The following is a 12,340-nucleotide window of genomic DNA, read 5'->3' as shown; positions in this document are numbered from 1 at the left end:
TATGGAATTGGCCATGGATTTGGGAACAATGACAGAGATGGATCCGATGTCGAGGATGGACAGATTGAGGAGGAAGAAGTACATCGGGGTGTGGAGGTGGCTGTCAAAGGCTATGAGCATGATAACAAGGAGATTGCCAATGAGGGCTGCCAGGTATAGTATTAGAAATCTGGCCAAGTGCAAGATCTCCAATTCCAGGGCATTGGAGAAGCCCAGGAGTAGGAACTCAGTCACAGCCATGCAAATGGACATCATCATCCACAGTGCCTTTTGGGATGCCTGTAGTGGGAAAGGGAATGGCTGTGTCAGGAGAAAAGGAAGGAAGAGAATAACCCCACTATTTCTGTCCATTCATACGTGACTTGTGAAAACTGCCTTTCAATGGAAAAATAAGGCGGCACTAAAAAAAAAATCATGAAAAATCAGGGTTCCTAAAGTTATGAAATTTTTTGTGATACTTTTAAAAAAAATCAAATAGGCATTTCATCCAAAAAGCAGCCAGAAGTATTTTGCCAGTATTTTGCAGAGACCTTGTTACTGCCACTGACTAAACCTTATACATTTGCTATTTCTGTGAAAATGGAGAAATTATCAGTGCTCTATCACACTGGCATAAACTGGCCTCGCTCCTTTCTAGTCCAATGGTCCATGCCAGTTCACATGAGGTGTAGGTCCGTTCCAGGTCCATGTGACTTGGTGCCCAAAATTGGACGCAGTACTCCAACTGTGGCCTAAGCAATACCACATAAAGGGAAAGTATCACCTCCCTGGACCTGTTTGTCATGTACCTGCTAATGCATGATAAAGTGCGGTTAACTTTATTGATTGTTTCATCACATTGACAACTCATGTTCATCTTGGTATCAATAACAGCTCCAAGATCCCTTCCTGCTGCTGTGCTGCTGCGAAGGTCATCCTCCAGCCTGTAAGCATGTCGGTGAATCGTTTTCCCTAGGTGCAGCACTTCGCATTTGTCCTTATTGAACTGCATCGTATTCTGTTCCACCCACTTTTCCAACCTGTCCAGATCGGCCTGGATTTGTTCCCTATCCGTTAGTGTGTTAACTCTGCCCCACATTGGCCCTTTTCCAGTCCTCTGGGATCTGACCTGAGCATCAAGAGTGCTCAAGCATCCGTGCCAGTGGCTCTCCTGTGACACTGGCAATTCCTTCAGCACCTGTAAATGAAGATCACCCGGGGCTGCTGATTTAAACAGGTCCAGCCCTTCCAGGTGTGTCTTTACTAAGTGGCTGCTAAGAGGTGGTGGGCTCGTATCCCTTTTGTTCCTGTCTATGATCCAATGGGCTGATCCGAGATGAGGAATAGAGAGGCAAAAAACTCATTGAAGAGCTCAGTTTTGTCCCCCCTATCTGTCATTAATTGTCCAAGTTTGTCGTGTAGAGATCCTATGCTACCCTGACCCTTCTTTTTGCTCCCAATTCTGTTCCAAATGTTCATCTTTCTTAAAACCCAAACATTATTGAATTATTGAATATATTACTTACTGCACTCGTCTTAATGGTTTTGTCTTCAGTTTCCCACGTTAAATTCTTGAATGCCAGGACAGTTTGATTGATGACCATCTACTCCTGCCTCCAATCTCTTGCCCCCCATCACTGTGCTATCTAGATGCCAGGGGTACAGGTTTCTCTGGGTCGTGCACTCCTCACTCTGTGGGAGAACTGAGAGGAGTTGATCCAAAATGATGAGTCCCTGAAGAAGAGCTGGGCGTGCAGCTGACTTGGAGCTTTACTGCAATGAAGGGACTGAAATCGCAGTCAGTGAGTTGTCTATGTATATGTTGGGAGGACTTGTAGGACTATTTCCCTAGAGCCCTGCACAGCTCAGAAGCAGAGTCCATGGGCAAACATGCTGGATTCACAGATATTGAAGCCAGAAGGACTGTCCAGAGCCTCTCATTGACCTACTACTGACCACATGTCAGAGGCTCTTGCTGTGGCTTGTAACAGGGTGCGTCTATTGGGGGCCAATGTCTCTAAGCTTTGCAAATTACAATGGGGGATGGCAGTAATTTTTCCCCCTCCTGTTGCTAACGGTGTCAGGGCCCTCCTCTCCCGACAAACCTGCAATCCTCAGCAGCACTGGGGGTTGGCTGCAGCCCAGGGTAAAGCGTTTTCCCTGTCCCCCCAGGGACCTGCGAATCACCACATTTGGGAGCTAGAAGGAAGTTTATTACAGAGTCAGATGTGCAGAGACTTGTGGGGAAAGGAGCATCGTTTCTCTGTAATTGGGGGGTCTGGCTGCCTTCTTTGTATATCTTGAATGTGTTTGAAAACACTTGCAGGAGCAGGACACTGACAGTCTTTGTCTCCTTTTTTGCCTGCGGAAGATTGTGGTACAGTTAGTGTTTGTGGGCAATATAGTTTAGTGTAGGCAATATTCTTGTGGGCAATATAGTGTGACGGGGTGACTGCATAGTTTTAGAACCAGTTTAAACAAGGTTGCATATGTGATAGTTTGGATAGGTGAGATTGTGCCCTGAGGAGGAGGCTGGTCCTCCAGAAGCTGCTTCCAGTCCTTCATTTCTATTTGAGTCCAAACTGAGCAACTGACTGGGGAATAGTCCTATGCTCAAGGCAAGTGTGATAAATTACAGAGTAACTAGGAGTTTCCCTTGGAGCCAAATGGTGTTCATCTTTACAGTTCTGTTTGCTCTTTCTTGTACATGGGACCATCCCCTGCTCAGCTCCCAGGTTTGGACTCTAACTAAGACTTCCCTAGGAAGCAAGATGGTGTTCCTCCTTAGAGTCCTGTCTGCTCTTTCTTCCTAAGTACTGCAATGGAGGAAAGCACACCAGACCAGATGGGTGCATGGGTAGAAACAGAGGGACCAATGACATGGTAGCAAGTGGTAGATGAGCAGATGATGCTGACACATACTGACCTTAATTTGGTGGAAAAGTGCAATGATTTCCACATACATGTTAACATTGAAGGTCTGAAGAAATGGGTGCAAGGGCCAGAGGGAAGAAGGACAGAGGGGAGTAGAGACAGGGATAAGAGAGAAAATCCAAAACGCCAATAAAGTAGGTTCAGATTCGTTATCAGGAGAAAGTTTTCACTCATGAGCCAATGGAGCAGTGGACTAGACTGATTAGGAATGTTGCACAATCTCAATCATTGGAGGTGTTCAAGGGGATGGATAAGCATTAGTCAGGCATGATCTAGGAATAGCTACATCCATGTTCTTTGGTTATTTCCAATTCCTCTGGCCTTTGCTGTTTGCTGCACAGGATAAGGAAGGGTTTTCTCCCACCTCCTTTTGCTACATGTAAGTCATGGGGTGGGGCATTTCTTCTACCTTTAGAAGCATTGGGTGCTAACTGAAATCAAGGTTGGGGATTTTGACTGATATGCCAAAGCTCCTGCTCAGACTAAACCCCCAAGATCATGAGCTAGGGAGTCTTGGCCCTCCACTCTAGGTCAGACAAAACCCTGTACTTGGGATCAGGAAGGAATTTTAACTTATGGTTAGATAAGAACCAGGTTTCCCGTCACCCCCCATGCCTTCCTCCATGTCTATCTGGCAGCCAGTATCAAGTGGAGTGGCTACAGGTTTTGGGTCCAGAACTAATTTAATTTCAATATCATTGTCGACAACTGGGAAGATGGCATAGAGCACACCCTTAGCAATTCTGCAGATGACACCAAGCTGGGGGAGTAAAAGATATGCTTGAGGGCAGGGCTGATTCAGAGAGACCTCGACAAATTGGAGGATTGGACCAAATGCAATCTCATGAAGTTCACTAACAAGTGCAAAATCCTGCATGTAGCATGGAACAATCCTATGCACTAGTACAGACTGGGGACTGACTGGCTTAGTAGCAGGACCTAGGAGTTACAGTGGGCCAGAAGGTGAATATGAGCCAACACTGTGCCCTTGTTGCAAAGAAGGTCAATGGCAATTGTGCTGTATAACCAGGAGCATAACCAGAAGATCAAAGGAAGTGATTCTTCCCGCATGTTTGGCATCAGTGAGAGCACATCTGGAGTACTGTGTCCAGCTTTGTGCCTCCCACTACTGAAAGGATGTAGACAGACTGGCGAGAGTCTACTGGAGGGCAGGAAAAATGGATAAGGGGCCAGGTTACATGAGTTATGAGGAAAGGCTGAAGGAACTGGGCTTATTTAGTTTGGTGAAGAGAAGACCAAGATGGTGTTTAATAGCAGCCTGCAACTCCCTCAAGGGTCGTTACAAAGACGATGGAACCCTATTGTTCTCCAGGGTAGCAGATGATTGAACAAGGAGCAATGGTCTTGAGTTCAATTTAGATATTAGGAAAAAAAATCTTATCAGGAGGGTAGTAAAGCACTGGAACAGGCTACCCAGAGAGGTGGTGGAAGCTCCATCCTTGGAGGTTTTGAACACCCAGATAGACAAAGCCTTGAGTGAGATTATCAAGTTTAGACCTGCCCTGCTTTGACTAGTATGTTGGACACGATGGTCTCCTGAGGTCCATTTCAACCCTTATTTTCTATGACCCTAAGATTAGTCATTGGTTTACAGCAGCGTTAGCTACAGGGAAAACATCCCTCAGAGTTTTACAACACCACTCCTCTCATATAATGATAAAAGCATAGAAAATGAAGGGATGGGAGGGACTTCAGGGCATCATCTAGTCCAGCATTGGCTGTTGGCTGAAATCAAGGTTGGGGATTTTGAATGATATGCCAAAGCTCCTGCTCAAACTAAAGCCACAAGATCATGAGTTAGGGAGTCTTGCCCCACCACTCTGGGTCAGACAAATCCCTATACCTGCAGTCAAAGAAAGACTATCTCCAGTTGGATCATGCCAACTCTGGCTTGGTCTAGCCCAGTCTTAAGAACCTCTAAGGAAGGAGATTCTGCCACCTCTCTGCCTTTCAGCTCAACACAGACTTCTCCTTGTTTCTGTTTCTTGTATGAAAACCACGTTTCCTGAACTAGCTTCAAATTGCCCAACAGTAGGAGTCAGTACGCGTCAAACTAGCTGATTCATAACTTTCAAAATTCCCTTTTGGGTGTCAATTCTGGACAGTTACTTAAACTCACTCTCAGAAGTTATTATCTTCAGCTGATTTTAATTTTTTTTTATTTTGGAGGATGCTGTCATTTAGGGCATTCTGGGAAATGTTGATTATTCTTTCTGATTTGAAAGAAAAACAGATTTCATACCTTGCCCGATCTCCCAAAGAATACAAGTCCCACTTTCAGTACAGTTGTATGGTAACAGATTGTGGTCTCTACTGAGTTTCCTTTTACATCCATTCTAAGCAAGGTCACACTATTTGCATTATTGGAGTTCTTGGCATAGTCTGCTTGTTGGGAAGGTGAAAGTAGATGCTACTGGTCCTGAAAGGATTTAGAGACTAGCAGCGTGAACATCATTTGGGCTGGTTATACTTAAATCAGGTGCCAACATCCCCAGGTTTAACTATCTAAAGCCTCCCTATAGTGGAATACAAGGACAGCCAAAATCCAGCATCACTACAGTCATGATGTGCACATGAGCTGTAGTGTGTACACACTTACAGGAAATCATTTCCATCTCTTCAGTGTTGTGGGGAAGAAAACCATTAGCACTCTTGCAAAACCTGTACAAGGAAAGCATAACTGAAAGAACCAGCACCTGAATAATCACTGACACCCACTATCTAAACCATTATCATTCCCTATTAAACCTTTTCATACCCTCCTTCCAGATCTCAAATAATCAAACCTCAAGAAAACTTTTTAACCCAGACAAGAGAAAGATCCAGTGATATTCTCCACCAAGGCTTCTAATAAATATTTAAGGTACTTAAAAGCTGTTGCAACAGTGCACTAACAAATGGCAATATCAGCATCAAAGATAAAATTTAAGAGATAGAAAATGATTATCGAGAACAGAGTGGTATCTTAGAGACTAACTAGTTCAGTGAGATATAGAGTGAAAATTAGAGAGGTTATTTAGAATGGTGTAAACCTAAATAAACACAAGTGACATTAGTTATATACATCTGTATGAATAACACAGTTGATTGTTTCTATAAAAACTCCACTACTGTCACTGCTGGAGTTAATTGGTATCATAACAGCTCAGTTTCTATAAAAATGTTCAGTGAAACCACAGTCACTGGAGAATAACTGAAATCTTCATCACAATAAATCACTTTCATCTCATTAGTTTCCATAGTGCTGCTTTGATGTCCTTGTTTCTCATGCTGTAGATGACTGGATTCATCATTGGTGGGATCAAAGAATACAGAACAGACAGCATGAGGTCCAGAGCTGATGGGGACCCAGTGTGGGCTTCATATGGTCAGTCAGATCAGTGCTACCCAGCAAGGCAACAACAATGAGGTGGGGAAGACAGGTGGAAACTGCTTTATGCCGGTCCCGCTCAGAGGGGATTCTCAGTACAGTAGTGAATATCTGAATATAAGACACAAATATAAACGCAATGCAAACAAGACCTAAACATGCACCAAAGATAAGACTCTGAATTTCACTAGTAAACGCATCCAGCCAGAGATACTAAGGAGCTGGGGGATTTCACAGAAGAACTGGTTGATGATGTTGGAGTGGCAGAAGGGCAGCCTAAAGGTGTTCCCCGTGTGCAGGGCAGAGGACAGAAGAGCCGTGCTCCAGCCCATGACTGCTATTTGCAGACAAGCTCTCCTGTTCATCACTGTCGCATAGTGCAGTGGTTTGCAGATGGTGATGTATCAGTCAGAAGCCATGATGATGAGGATGGCGAGGTCTGCTGTAATGAAGAAGAGGAAGAAAAAAGCTTGGGTGACAGATCCAGAATAGGAAATCAGCCTGGTGTTCAGTATGGAATTGGCCATGGATTTGGGGACAATGACAGAGATGGATCCGACGTTGAGGGTGGACAGATTGAGGAGGAAGAAGTACATCGGGGTGTGGAGGTGGCTGTCAACGGCTATGAGCGTGGTAACAAGGAGATTGGCAATGAGGGCTGCCAGGTATATTATTAGAAAACTGGCCAAGTGCAAGATCTGCAGTTCCAGGGCACTGGAGAACCCCAGGAGTAGGAACTCAGTCACAGCGGTGCAATTGGACGTCATCATCCACAGTGCCTTTTGGGATGCCTGTGGAGGGAAAGGGAATGGCTGTGTGAGGAGAAGAGCAAGTAAGAGAATACCTCCACCATTTCCGTCTGCAATTGATTTTTTTTTTATAACTTGATTTTTGGAGGGCCTCCTTATTTTCAGTTGAAAGGCAGTTTTCTGATGAAAGATAAGGGTTCCTAAACTCACTACATTTTCAAGAATTTTTTTTCTCTCTTCAGAATATCATCACATTGCATCCAAAAAGTGGGCAGGAGAAGTATTGTTCTAGTGCTTTTGCAGAGACCCCCTGACTAAACCTTATACATTTCCCATGTCTGTGAAAATGGAGAAGTTTTCAGTGGATTGTCTGCTCTTTCATCCTAAGTACTGCAGTGGAGGAGAGCCCACATGCCCAGGTGGAGGCATTTGTAGAAAGAGAGGGACCAATGACATGGTAGCAAGTGTTAGATAAGACATGAGGCTGACACATACTACCTTAGCTTGGGGGAAAAGTGGAATGATGTTCACTTACTTGTTAACACTGGAGATCTGAAAGAATGGGGGCAAGGGCAGGAGGGAAGCTTGACAAAAGGGAGTAGAGAGGAGGAGAAGAGAAAAATCCAAAACACCAATAAAGTAGGTTCAGATTGGGTATAAGGAGAACGTCTTCTCTGATGTACCAATGGGGCAGTGGACTAAACTGATTAGGGATGTTGTAAAATCTCCATCATTGGAGATGTTCAAATCCTATCATTTCATGAATGTCAGTGCCTGAATCTGACCCACAAGTAGCTGAGTATGAAGTTGTGAAGTCAAAAAAGCCATGCCATTGTATTTTCATTTTACTAGGGACATATAGCATAGACACAGCAAGTATCATAGGGCATTTATATACGTGCTTTTAGAGAGTGGGGGTGGGGGGCACTCTAATTTGCATATCTCCAAAGGCTGCGCTAATCAAAAGCGCCTGGACCACCACATGTATCAGCATTCCCGTGATGAAAAATGGCGCCAGGAGACTTTGAACTGAAGCTCATTGAATGGGCACCCTTCCGACGTTTTCCAGCACGAAGACGCTGATACACATGATGCTGGAGTCTGCTGGAGTGCGGTAATTCTTCTGGAAAGATTGCACACTTAGCTTTGTCATTTGCTTGTCAACTGGCCTCAAATCTCAGAAATATATACAAGCATGAGCTATCAAGTTCCTTCAGTTCTGCTCTACATTTTGTAACCCATCTACTTCAGAAATATTGTCCTAGTTTTCATTTGTTTAGGCTAAAAATTCACATTGGCCAAGAAGCTGTATTACTCTTAGTACTTCAGGGGTAATTCAAAAAAGGAAGATATGATAGCAGGGCAGCTCCCAGCCCAGGGAAGCTGTCATGCACAGGGCAGCTCTTCCTGCCACGGTGCTGACCTGTGGTCATGGCTATGTTTCCCCCTCCACAAAGGCCGTGCCTGGGGCTGCTGCCCTGTTTGCCCCCCCCCAGTTATAGTACTGTAATAAAGGTAGAGTACTTCAGGGGTAATTCAAAAAAGGAAGATATGATAGCAGGGCAGCTCCCAGCCCAGGGAAGCTGTCATGCACAGGGCAGCTCTTCCTGCCACGGTGCTGACCTGTGGTCATGGCTATGTTTCCCCCTCCACAAAGGCCGTGCCTGGGGCTGCTGCCCTGTTTGCCCCCCCCCAGTTATAGTACTGTAATAAAGGTAGTAGTTTCAGGACAGAAACACTCCATTTTTCATACATGTACTTATATGTTTAACTTTTCTGACCAACAGTAGAAATTTTCTTAAATGGAGAATAAAGCTCCTAAAGAATTTTTAACAATAATTCATCATTCTGTTCCAGATGTTCCTCTGGCTTAACACCCAAACAATACTGATTTGAATATATTACTTACTGTGCTCATCTTAATGGTTTTGTCTTCAGTTTCCTACTTTAGGTCCTTGAATGTTAGGACGGCTTGGTTACTAACCATCCTACTATATCCAGTCTCTTGTTCCCCCACCACTGCACTATCTAGATGCCAGATGTACAGGCTTCACCGAGTTGTCCACTCCTCACTCTGTGACAGAACTGAGAGGAGGAGATCAAAATCATTTCTCCTTGACGAAGAGCTCTGTGTGTAGCTGACTTGCAGCTTTACTGGAATAAAAGGACTGAAGCTGCAGAGCAGTGATTTGTCTATTCATCTTTTATAAGGACTTGCGGGACTCAGTCCCTAGAGCCTTGCACAGCTCAGAAGCAGAGGCCATGGGCAAACACCCCTGGATTCACAGATTGTAAAGCCACAAGGTACCATCATGATTCATTTGATCTACTGCTGATCACACATCAGAGGATCTCACTCTGGCTTCTAATTCAGGCTGTGTCTATCAGTGGGCCAATGTTTCTGGACATTGATAGTTGCAACAAGGGGCTGGGGAGGATTCCCCCCCACTCCTGTTGCTACACATGTCAGGGTACGCCTTTCCCCCGACGCCCTTTCCTCAGAAGCCCTGGGTGTTGACTGCAGCCAAGGATAAAGGGTTTTCCCTATCCACTCAGGGTCATCATGACAATCACCAAATTTGGGAGAAGGAAGGAATCTAACCACATAGTCAGATTGGTAGAGATTTGGAGTGGCGTGATGGAGTGGGGGTCCTTCCTCTGGAATAGGGGGCATGGCTGCCTTATTCGCATCTCATAAATGTGTTTTAAAACCCTTGCAGCTACAAGATGCTGACAGTCTTCATCTCCTGGTTTTACCTGTGGCAGATTATGGTGGTTTTAGTGTCTGTGGGTAATATGTGTTGTAGTGGTGTGACAGGGTGACTGCATACTTTTAGAAACAGGTTACAAAAAGGTTTTGTATGGGGTAGTTTGGATAGGAATAATCATGCCTTTACAGGGGGTTAGACTTCCAGATGCTGCTTCCAGCCCTAATTTTCTAAATTAGTCTACAATTTATCACATTTGTCTTGTACATGGGGCCATCCCCTGGTCCATTACTGGGTTTCGACTCTAACCAAGACTTCCCCAGGAAGTGAGACAGGAATAAAGAGCAAACAGAAATGTAAAGATATACACTAAGTACTGCAATGCAGGAGAGCACATCAAGCCCAGCTGGATGCATGTGTGGAAAGAGAGGGAACAATGTGGTAGATGGGCAGATAAGGGTGACGTGCAATGACCATAGCTTGGGGGAAAGGTGGGATGATGTCCACATACATGTTACTATGGGAGAACTGAAGGAATGGGGGCAAGGGCTGAGGGGGAGCAGGACAGAGGGGAGTATAGAAGGGGAGAAGAGAGAATCCAAAATACCAGTGAAGTAGGTTTAGATTGGGTATCTGAGGAACTTCTTCACTGATGGACCAATGAGGCAGCGGACTAGACTGCTTAGGGAAGCTGTGAAATCTCCCATCATTGGAGGTGTTCAAGGGGATGAATAAGCATTGGTCAGGGATAATCTAGGAATAGCTACCTCCATGTTCTTCTCTGGTTGTTTCCCATTCCTCTGGTCTTTGCTGTTCGCTGCATGGGATCAGGAAAGATTTTCATTTCTCTTACATTTGGTACAGGTGTTTGGTTTTTCTTTTCTGCCAGATTTAGAAGCCTTGGGTGTTGGCTGCAGCCAAGGCTCTGGATTTTGACTGAGTGTGCTGAAGCTCCTGCTCGGACTAATATCGCAAGGTCACTAGCTGTACGGTCAGGATCAGACAGATCTCTATATTTGGAATCAGGAAGGAATTTCAACATATGGTCAAACGGAAAGGACCATGGTGGGGTTTGCCATCCTTCGTAGGATGGTTGTTGCCTGTGCACTTTGAGTAAAAGGCTAGACAGAGATTTGCTGTGGAAAACAATGAACCTAGTCAAGCAGAGGGCTGGAGTCGATGACATCCAGAGGTCCGTTCCAGATCTATTTTTCTGAGGTCCTATGAAAACTCAAGAGGGCTGTCTCCTGCTCCAGCCTCTAACCCCTGTGGGTTGAGTGCTTTCTAGAATTACAAGTTTGGGATTGACGCCACCATGTTCAAATACTTAGGGAACACTGTTTGTCTGCACAGCTCTGCACATCAGCCAACTCCCTCAGCACCCGTGGTCTGTGCTGTAGCAAAGGAATTTGGCACCTGGGGCAAGTCCGCAGAGGCAGCCCACCCTCACCCCGAGCACAGATCCAGGGGGCACATGCCCCTGTACTTGCCTGGGAGTGCACATAATGGTGGGAGCTGTCCCCCCACTTCTTGTGCCACCCCAAATGAGCCATTTGCAGCTCCATCCCATGCCTTGCCCCAGCTGGGCAGTATTTGTTATCTCCCCTTCGCTTCAGCACCCAGGGCAGTCACCCCACTCACCCCCTCCTCGCTATGGTACTGCCCTCGGGTACATTGAATACAATGTTTCAAGCCCCATGGACTTGTACATGTCCAGCTTTTCTAAAAAGTTTCTAAGCTGTACTTTTGCCACTGTTGGCTACTCTTTTCTCCCCAAACTGTCCTGCCGGGTGCCATAGTCTGGGAGCTGATCTCCCCTGTGAGCACTGAGGTTAAAAAAGGCATTGAGTATTTCAGCCATTTCCACGCCATCGGTCACTATGTTGTCTCCCGCATTCAGGAGTGGGCCCACACTTTCCCTGATCATCTTCTTGTTGCTGACGTACTAGTAAAAACCCTTCTTGTTATCCTTCATCTCTCTAGCTAGCTGCAACTCCAGTGGCATTTTGCCCTTTCTGATTTCATCCCTGCAGGCCCGAGCAATGCTCTTATACTTCTCCCTAGTCATCTGTCCACATTTCCACACCTTATAAGCTTCTTTTTGTGTCTTAGCTCACCAAATAGTTCTCTGCTAAGCCAAGCTGGTCTTCTGCCATACTTGCTAGTCTCCTTGTGCACCTGGATGGTTTGTTCCTGCACCCTCAATAAGGTTTCTTTAAAATACAGCCAGCTCTCCTGGACTCCTTTCCTCCCTCGGACTGGCCTCCCAGGGAATCCTGCCCATCAGATCCCTGAGGTAGTCAAAGTCTATTTTTCTTAAGTTTAGGGTCCTTAATGTGCTGCTCTTCTCCTTTCCTTTCCTCAGGATCCTGAACTCAATCATCTTGTTGCTGCTACCCAAGTTGCCATCCACTACTACATTCCCCACCAATTCTTCCCTGTTTGTGACCAGCGGGTCAAAAAGAGCATGGCCTCTGGTTGGCCTCTCCAACTCTTGCAGTAGCAAGTTGTGCACTCTCCAAAAACTTCCTGGATTGCCTGTGCACTGCTGTATTGCCCTCCCAGCAGATGTCTGGGGG

General features: G+C 45.5%; 1 pseudogene; it reads left to right on the top strand.

Moving 5' to 3' along the window:
• Positions 1 to 35: 35 nt before the first annotated feature.
• LOC106723307 overlaps positions 36 to 12,340 on the top strand; it is an 18,662-nt pseudogene continuing 6,357 nt past the window's right edge.

Source organism: Alligator sinensis, unplaced genomic scaffold (genome assembly GCF_000455745.1).
Source record: "Alligator sinensis unplaced genomic scaffold, ASM45574v1 scaffold1428_1, whole genome shotgun sequence".
NCBI classification, from domain to species: domain Eukaryota; kingdom Metazoa; phylum Chordata; order Crocodylia; family Alligatoridae; genus Alligator; species Alligator sinensis.
Note: the sequence above shows the minus strand (reverse complement) of the source record. Positions and strands in the feature narration are given on the sequence as shown.